The sequence below is a fragment of the Gossypium hirsutum genome, chromosome A02 (genome assembly GCF_007990345.1).
Source record: "Gossypium hirsutum isolate 1008001.06 chromosome A02, Gossypium_hirsutum_v2.1, whole genome shotgun sequence".
Classification (NCBI taxonomy): Eukaryota; Viridiplantae; Streptophyta; class Magnoliopsida; order Malvales; family Malvaceae; genus Gossypium; species Gossypium hirsutum.
Genome location: NC_053425.1, coordinates 102,627,983 through 102,637,822, shown reverse-complemented (window position 1 = coordinate 102,637,822; position 9,840 = coordinate 102,627,983). Strand labels below are relative to the sequence as shown.

Below are 9,840 nucleotides of genomic sequence, written 5' to 3'. Positions count from 1 at the left end.
CCCAATGTATGTTTTGGGCCTCGTAGGCTCGTCTAAGGGACGATACGAATATTTTTAAACATTTTAAATTTGTGTGGAAGTTCATGTCTCGGTTCTGCATGATTGCTTGTGTGTAAGTCCGATAATGCCTCGTACTCTATTCTGACGTCGAATACGGGTAATGGGTGTTACAGCTGGGTTATTTGAGGCGTGTGGCCACACGAGCATGTGTTAGGCAATGTGGGCCCAAATTTTGTAAAATTTAGTTAAGGTCATATTTGAAGTGCGATTCTAGATTAGCCACCCCGTAGGCTCCAAAATTGTTATGTATGATTTATAGTTATGAAATATGATATTCTGCCTCTGTTTATGTGATTTCTGAAAGCATGATTTTTTATAATCTGATGTGTTTACAATGTATGTCATATGTGCATCCGATATCTGTTTAGTATTGCATGTGCATTGAGTGGAATATTGATTAAATGGAGGAAGTGTTAGCAGTTTAATGATTTGCCTTATTTGATGGTATTGCCACACCTACTTGATTCTAACGGATTACTGCATTAATTCTAACGGCTTGGCTGCATTATTCTAAAAAGTGACATATGCCCACTTACAGGTGTGTGGAGTTGGATGGGTATTTATTGCCCTAATTGGTGTGTAGGGTTGGATGGAGATGGTATATAGTGGATGGGGTAGGATCTGAATATGTATTTGAATTGCAATTGTATACGTATCTGTTATTTTATATGCATCTAATTTTTTCTGTGGGTTAAGTTATACACTGGGCTCGTAAGCTCATCCTTTTATTTTATCCTCTCAGGTAATCAGCAAACCTAGGATCAGACGGCATGCGAAAACTTAGGATTAGACTTTTTCGATAAAAACAGTTTAATATAAACTTTATGTTAATATTGGACTTTTCAGACTTTTTGGTTGCTTTTGTTGATTTTAAGCAACTAATATATTTCTATTAGCAAAAATATTTGCTTAAAAGTTAAACTATAGTTTTCAACACTTAATCACTTAAATGAATTTTGTAATAAAGTAATGGCATAAACGAGAATTTTCCTTAAAATTGAAAAATGATTTATCAAAGTTAGCACTGGTTTTACCACACGTTTTCAAAGTAAATTTATGGGCTTTTCAATAAGTTAGTGTAACTCTTCAAGATTTGGCCATAACGTACAAGCGGGGTGTGAGGTATTATAATATCCCAAGAGAAGAAAATAGAGAAACAGATTGCATAGCTAAAATAACTTTTGACAGAGAGGAAGGGTTACAATTATTTGCAGGATGTCCTAGTGATTTAGTTTAATTGGTTGTAATTTTATTTTATTTTTTCAAAAAAAGAAGAAGAAGAAGATAGATTATTTTTATATTTTTCGTTAAAAAATGCAGATTTTTCCTCTTTAAAGAAAGAAATTGATTTTTTCCATTTAATGTCACTATTATTTTATTACCTTTCCTTTCCATTTACTTTACTCTTTTTTCTATTTTTTTTCTTTTAAAAAAATAAGTCAAAAATCTAATGCGTACTAACTTACTAACCCCATATCAAATTAGAACACGGTTAATACTAATTCAAAATCAGCAAAGGTTAACACAATGAACCAAAGTTAAAGTCACATCGTTAAACATGTTATTGTTTAATTGCTGATGTATTATTACATTTTGTCGCAATTCTAACTAGGTTATATAGGGTTGTTCTCTATTTTGCAACAAAACCCCTTTAGAGAAAAAAAAGAAAAAGACAAATACTGTTAATTTAATTGGCATTAATATTATTAATAATATGAGAAAATCTAAGTTCGAATACGTTAAAATATACTTATCCTCTTATTTAAGAATCGAAAAGAATGTATAAATAGTTCTTATATAAAAGAAAAATTGCAAAATTTAAAATTTAAACTTATTGCAAATATAGGATACTGTGTATCAATTTAATCAAATAGAATTTAATCAAATAGAAAGCCCTTTGTGGGTATATATATATATATCAGATTTGCTAGCCCTAAGTCGTGTCTATCTATTTATTATAAAATGATAGGCGCTCAATTTCCATCGCATAATCACAAATTGATACTATTAATGGTAGCTTTTTGTCGTCTAGACTTGCACAAAATATAGTTTTTAGAGACAATATAAAGGTATGTCTAAATAATTATAAAATCAAATCAAATTAATATAAATAAATATAATAAATAAATAAACAAAGGTAAGTCCTCCAACCTTTAATTTCAATATAATTAACAACAAAAAGTTACAACCTAACATCTTGAACTTAAATACTTTTTGCATGGGGAGTAATTAATTTAATTAAGTAGAAAGGTTTGGTTTTAATATAAATAGCTAAATTAATAAAAAAATTCATTAATTTTTTATTTTATTTTAATAAATTTATATACTTTTATTACGTCTTAATAATCACTTAATATTTGTGGGTTGAGTCTTAGCTTGATTGGTACAAGTATTGTTGCCAATGCAAGAGAACATGAGTTCAAGTGCGTTAAAATATGTTATCCTCTTATTTATGGGTTGAGAATAGACTATAGGTAGTTCTAAACATTGTAAGCAAATATGATCAAAACCTATAATGAAATTATTTATAAAAAAAACACACTTAATCTTTTAAATTATACTCAAAAATAATTTAAAAGTTTAAAATATAGTCGGATAAGCCTTTAATTTTCTAAATTATTATAGCTAAATGAACCGTTGAAATAAAAGCTTAAATTATGGGTTTTTTTTTCATATGATAATCTAACAAAAGTAATTAACATCGAGTTACAAAAAATTTATTTTATTTTTTAAAAGGAAAATTGAAGTAAATAATTTTAATATTTTAGCCAATATAAAACTACTAACCAAAACCCATTTTCCTATATATTTTTTCTTCTTCTTCTTCTTTTCCTAGCTAGATAGTATAATAACATAAGAAATCTTTGTTGATGGTCATAGAATTACTTGAGAAAGGAGATTATAAACTAATTTCTCTTTTGAGTGTCAACTTTCTAGTGTTGAGTGTAATCTTTGGGTAACCAAAAGCTGTCGGCTTGTTATTGCATGAGCTTGTTTGTGGTTAAGAAATTATAGCATTTATGTTTATATGGTCAAATATTCATAATATTATTGTAAAAACTAAGATAAAAGTTGAGTTGACGTGAAGCCTTAATATAATTTTAAAATTTATTTATTAATTAAATTTTAAAAATATTGATCACATGTTTTAATGTTTACACTATGATATATATTAATGATACACCTACTATATAGAATAAAAATATTTCTTTTAAAAATTAATTGTTGTTAATGTAAGACCCAATTTGTGCCTGGGCTTACACAAAAAATCAAAAATAAATCAAAATAAATAAATAAATAACCAAAATAAAGTCCAAATTAATAGTCCATTAAACAAGCCCAAATCAGAGACACAAAATGACCCGAAAAAAGGCCCAATAACTGAAAACACCAGAAACCCTAGAGGTTTCCTGAAAACACCAGCAGTTAGCTATCTCCCCTCACGCCGCAACTAACAGTCGGTCTCCAGCACCACACGTGCGCCACCAGCCCCTCGCGCGCGTCTCCGCTCATGCTTGTGTACAGCAAATAACAGCAAAAAAATGTATTTTTATTTTTATTTTTTATTTTATTTTACTCTGTAAATTCCGCTATAAAAGCCTACGAATGTACCTGTAAAAAACTTACACACACACTGGGAAAATCCAATACTAAGAATTAAAAATCCGAAGGTGATTTTAAATTTTTCTCTTCTGTCCTCAATATTTTTTCCCTCTTTTAATTTGGCTTGTTTTTAGTTTTTTTTTTTAAAAAAAAGAAAGGAAAACGAGAAAGTTACCTCTGCTAAATACATTGATGAGATCCCTTGGCTTCTCCGTCAAAATCGGGGTTAGAAATGCGGGTCCATAAGTAAAAGTGATTTTTGAGTGTTGATTTTCCATAGAAATAAAGGCCGAACCTACATCAATCACCAATTTTAATGGTGAATTGATGATGAAATAGCCTTAGCAAATGAAGGCGGTTGAGTTGAAACCCTAATAATTGGGTATTCAATTCGTGCTTTGAAGAAATGGCTGATGGCCATTTATTTTCTTTTAGTTTTAGGTGTATAACAAAAACGGCGCCGTCCAAGCTTTGAGGGTCCGCGCACTAACCCGCTGGGCTACCCAGATCCACGCCCTGTCCTCTGAAATGGTCAATTTTCGCGTGAGGTACTTCAATCGCGTCCTGTTTGCTACTTTGTTTTTTTTTTTTAATTTGACCTTCCAATTTGTGCGCTTTTTCACTTTGATCCACGGTTTAGTGCAGCATTAGGGGTTCGGGATATTTGTAATTTCAGTCCCCACATGTTTGTGCGCTTAGCACATTGATCCTATTTTGCCATTATTTTATTTGTAAATCGGTTCTCCTGTTTTAACCTTGCTTCAATTAAGTCTTATCCACATTTTTATTTACTGCACATAATTTTTTTTCCTACATGCTAGATTATTAATTGTGATATTTTGTTGCTTTGATAATTAAATTTCGTTTTGAAAAGCATTATAATGATCTTTTTATTTATTCTATCATTTTAATAATTGGCATATTATTTGTGGTAAAATTTATTTTAGTTTATGAATGCTGTTAATTCTATGATATTTTATTTTTTAATAATGTTTATTCACATATTTTAATTGTTTGTATTCTTTTTAAATTCATTTATTTTATGTGTCATTTAAATTGTTATTAAACATATATTTAGTACTTATATTTAATTTACATCCATTGTTAAAGCTATGATATTCTTATACATATAGTTTTTAATAAACTTGTATATAATTGTGTTTTTTAAATTTATTACGTATATAATTTATGATAAAATTAGGTTAATCTTATAATTCATATTTTAATTAAATGATATTTTGACATACAATTATTTCTAACATTTTTTCACATGTATATAATCCATATTAAATTATTTTTACTATGGTACATGTTATTATTTTCATATAACTTTATGTAAATATTTTTCTATGTATGTATCCTCTTTTAAAGTTATTTATGTGTATAATATATTTCTTTTAAGAACCCTATTTTAAATCATATAATTTATTTATTGTATACACTCTCATATTATCCTTATGGATTATATTTTGTTACCTATATAACTTATATATTTACTTCGTTTCTTTCATACCTTATTAATTTCATTTTTTTTAAATAATTATACCCAATTTTACTCGTATATACATGTTTCATAAATTTATTTTGTATATTATTTTATATAATGTATTGTCATTCCTTCATATTTAATACATTATTTAATTTATCATGTGAATTATCAATTTTTAAATGAGTTTGTGTTTTAAATATTTCATATATAATTTGATTTGAACTTTGTATTTTATAATAACTATTTCAATAAACATGTATCCTAAGTTTTTATGCAAATTTGTCAACTTATATACGTATTATATGATTATTAATTCATCATTATGTTGAAAATGTCTTATATTGATTTCTAATTCCATTTTATTTCATATATATATATCTTTTTTGTTTTATGCATCATTTTATTTTGTGTCATGTTAATTATAGCGTCGAAACCATTTTTTAGAGGGTTTTGGAAAAACGAGATCGACTTTAAGAAAGATGAAAACGGGAGTTGCCACCAATCTTTTTAAGTGTGATTGGACCACCAAATAAAACATTTTGGTCTACGATTTTTTACAAAACAGGTTCGGGAGTCGGTTACGTATGAGGAATGATTAGCACCCTCGTAACGCCCAAAATTGGTACCAATTGATTGATTTTCTGTCCTAATGTCGAAACCTTGAAAAGATTTAAAAGTATGACCTCTTTTTTAAAATCTGAAAAAATTGAATTGAAAATCGAGATTCTTTTGTTTCAAAAGAATACTATCATCACATCCACCATGTTAGGACACAATGTTTTTAAATTCTCGTAGCTAAGATCATCTCGTGATTTGGAAAATTTGTTTAAAAAGGTATTTTAGATATTTAGACAAACGAGCAATCGCAACCTAGCATGTTAGGGTACTATTTTCCAAATTTTTAAATACAAAAATATTGCCTTATTTTAAAGAAAAAAAACCTTTTATTTGAAATTCTTTTAAAATAATGATGCAAGTAATATGTTACAAGATATCAAAATTAAAGCAATATAAATTACATAATACATACCAATATTTCATGCAAATATAATTGATTAAAAAACAATAACATAGAATGATGGATAATTGATATGATAAAATTAACATACTAAAACAATGATAAGTAAATATAGAAGAAAATACAAAAAGAGACTAGCAAAACTTAAAAAATATACAAAGTAAGTTAAGAAGTGAAATGTTTAAATAACAATTAAAATAAATACGATATTTTAAAAAAATGGATATTAAAATAATATAGATATAAAGAAATGATTAAAAAATAATTAATGCTTTGTAAATAGATAAAGAAAAAGTAATTTATGAAATATAATAAAATAATATATATAAAAGCAATGAAACAAAACTTTATATAAAAAAATTATTTTAAAATATCATACAATATGTATATATAAATGTAAAATAATACATAATTTTTTGATAAAAAATTTAAAATAATATATGATAATAATATACAAGCTTTAAAATAATACTTATAATACATAAAATAATATATGAAAAGTAATAATATAGAAAAATAAAACAATTTTTATATTTATAAAAAGATTTAGAATAAAATAAATAATATATACGAAAAATAATGAATGAAACAATATTATTAAAATAATTCAATATAAAAAAGGGTTTAAGATAAATATATATATACAAAATATTGAAATAAATAATAATAATCTAAAAAGAAATAAAGTTAGAATAAAAAATAAAATTTAGAAAGGATTAAATTAGAATAGAAATAAAAATACAGATGAAAATTTAGAATTTAAAAAATAAAAAAAGGGTCAAATTAAAATGTGCGCACAAGGAGGGGGATTAAAACGGAAAATATCCCCTTTTAGAACGACATCGTTTATGCGCTTTCTTTTTACAAGAGCCCAAGGACCAAATTAAAATAAAAACAAAATATTTGAGCAAAATTAAAAGATAAAATAAACCTAATTTTAAAGGATACAAATGCGGAAGGACCAATTGGGAAATTAGCCCAATACTAGAAAACACGCGGATCCTTTGGCCGAGTCGGGTCGACACGCGGGTCCTTTTGTTTAAATGACGCCGTTTTAATGCTTATTAAATTAAGCAAAACGGTGCCGTTTAATAAAGCTATATAAGCTAAAAAAAACCAAAAATTTCATTTCTAAATCATTTAAAAAAAAACAAAAGTAACGAGCCTAGAATGCTCTCCCCCTCCTCGGCCTGAACTCCGGCGACGATTGTCGGCCACCGCTGCACGCGCCTTACGCGCCACCGTACACGGTGGTCGGAGGTTCAAAATTCCTCCCCTTTCCAGGAGAATCATAGGTAAAATCTTTTATTTTTATTTTTTAAATATTCGCGTATGAAATTTTAAACTTGATTTTCAAATCTGTTTTTGTCTATTATGTTTTGCATGTATAAAGAGAAGGAAATGAAATGAATAAAGTTGAAGAACGTTTGAATGACAAAATAAATCACCTCCGTTCTGACTTAAAATGCTGTATTTTATTGTATAATCTTTGTGTATATCCCCCCCCTTTACAATGTTTTTGATTCTTGATTTTATAGCCTGAATAAATTTATAGAAAGTACAATCTTTGATTTCTTTCTTATCCTGCCCGGTCTTTCTTTCCTTTTTTGCAGGTCTGTGGCGAGATCTCCGGTGGATTGGTGCGCCGATTGCGATAATTGCAGCACGATTGAAGGCCGTGCTGGGCGGGGCTCTTGTCTGCTGTTTGCGGCACTAAGGATCGCTAGGGTTTCTGCCCTGGTGTTTCGAATTTGAGCCTTGTTGGGTTGCTGCTTATTGGGTTTGGGTAGGCTTAGGATTGGGTTGGTCTAGTTAGGTATTTTGGGTAAAGGGTTTAATTTGGTTAATATTTGGGCTATTGAAATCGGGTTAGGGTAATGGGTAATTTAGAATCTGATACTTGGGTCAAAAGGGGTTTAGGCTAAAGGGTATTGGGTTAGTTTAGGGTCTATTGGGCTGGTTATTTATTGGGTTTGTATTTTGGTTTGTAAAAGGACTGTATAAATGGACACTTTTATTTTTTTAAAATTTGATTTATTTATTTTAAGGCCCGGGAAAAATATGGGTTCTACATATAGTGTATATTATTTTTGTATTAATTATTCACTATCCATGCTTAAAGAATATTGGGTTACATCATACTTAAAATAATTGTATATAATTTTTAGATGTATTAAGTGAGGTTTATTGTACTTTGTGTATATTATTCCATGTTCATTAACCTTTTTTTATATATATATATTTGTTTTGTTACAATACATTAGGTATTTCATCTATTTTAAAACAAATAAACGTATTTTTGAGCAAATTCTCAATTTTTCTGCCATTCAAAAATTCTGAAATAAGGCAATATCTAATATTTGGGGAATTCGAAAAATCGTGCTCAACTATACTGGGTATGACTTTTTCGGTGAACTAAATATTTGGATAACCTTTTATAATTTAGTGTACCAGTTTTCAAAAGTCAAAATTCAATCGTATTCTTAAAGGTATAAAGGATAATATTCAATCGTGCTAGGTATGATATCGCATATCTTTAAAACGAGAGAATTTTGACCGCTAATTTGAGCTATTCAAACATTTTAAAAAAATCATACTTCAGAAAATCTTTTCTTTTAAAACTTTTGATATAAGGACAGCATCAAATCAATTTGGTACCAATTTTTGGGCGTAATGAGCGTGCTAACCCTTCCTCATGCGTAACCGACTCTCGAACCCTTTTTTTGATTTTACATGAACCAAATTTATTTTTCATTGAATAAAGCGTTTTAGTAGGTGGTCCAATCACACCTAAATCAAGAGATTGGTGGCGACTTCACATTTTTGTTTTCAAAAGTCGATCCCCATTGTTTTCAAAATAAAAAAAGGGTTTCGACAGCTAATAAAAGTAATAAAAATACTAATGAGAAAATATTACGTTGAATTTGTAAAAATGAGTTTTTTTAGCTTTCGTTTTAACTCATCTTGGATTTTGTTTCGTTAGAAAATATTTAATAATTATTATATTAACTTTATATCCTATCTCCAATTATCGTATTTAATTTGATTTCCTTTTATTTTTCTAATTTAGTTGGGTCGGATTAATTCATAATACCAAAAGTTTAAATATATAGTATAGTTATAATTAAAAAAAGTATTAAAACATTAATATTGATTAAGCTTTATTACTTTTTTTATTTATCTAAGATTATATGTTTTAACTTAATAATCTATACCATATATAATGTGCTATAGGTTGATGATATGTGCTAGATGAACACAAACTCAAATTGGCCAAACTTGTTAGGAGAATCACTAATGGGAATTATTGGATAAATCTGCTCAAACAAATCCATAGGTGGTCTTAGGATTTGAAACATGCAAGCAATGAACAAAGCATTATTGGCCAAACTTGTTAGGAGGGAGAATCACTAATGGGAATTATTGTTGATTTAAGAAATTTTGTGTTAAACTAAGTCTTATTGGATAATATGTTTTGATATAACAAATTAAAGTGTTTTTGAATAAAAGTAAAGTTGAGCAATTTCATTAAATCAAGTTGAAATGGTTTTAATTGAGTCAAACATTTTCAAATATGTTTTAATCATTTTCGAACAAATTAGAATTGCTCTAGGACAAAAAGTATCGATATTTTTTTTTGTCTAAGTATCGATATTCTACAAGATATCGA

The 9,840-nt window shown here is 27.8% G+C and overlaps 2 long non-coding RNA genes across 3 annotated transcripts; one reads left to right on the top strand and one right to left on the bottom strand.

The window, feature by feature from the left end:
* Positions 1-3,367: 3,367 nt before the first annotated feature.
* Positions 3,368-4,082, bottom strand: LOC107934610 (uncharacterized). Of its 2 annotated transcripts, none has more exons than XR_001693965.2 (2): positions 3,839-4,082; positions 3,368-3,694 (listed from the first exon to the last, which is right to left on the bottom strand). It is a non-coding gene; the product is annotated as an uncharacterized lncRNA (long non-coding RNA). The 2 variants fall into 2 exon arrangements; XR_005903690.1 differs by having other exon boundaries at positions 3,368-3,574.
* A 2,966-nt stretch (positions 4,083-7,048) lies between these two features.
* Positions 7,049-8,362, top strand: LOC107934618 (uncharacterized). Its single transcript, XR_005903689.1, has 2 exons — positions 7,049-7,465; positions 7,784-8,362. It is a non-coding gene; the product is annotated as an uncharacterized lncRNA (long non-coding RNA).
* Positions 8,363-9,840: the final 1,478 nt, after the last annotated feature.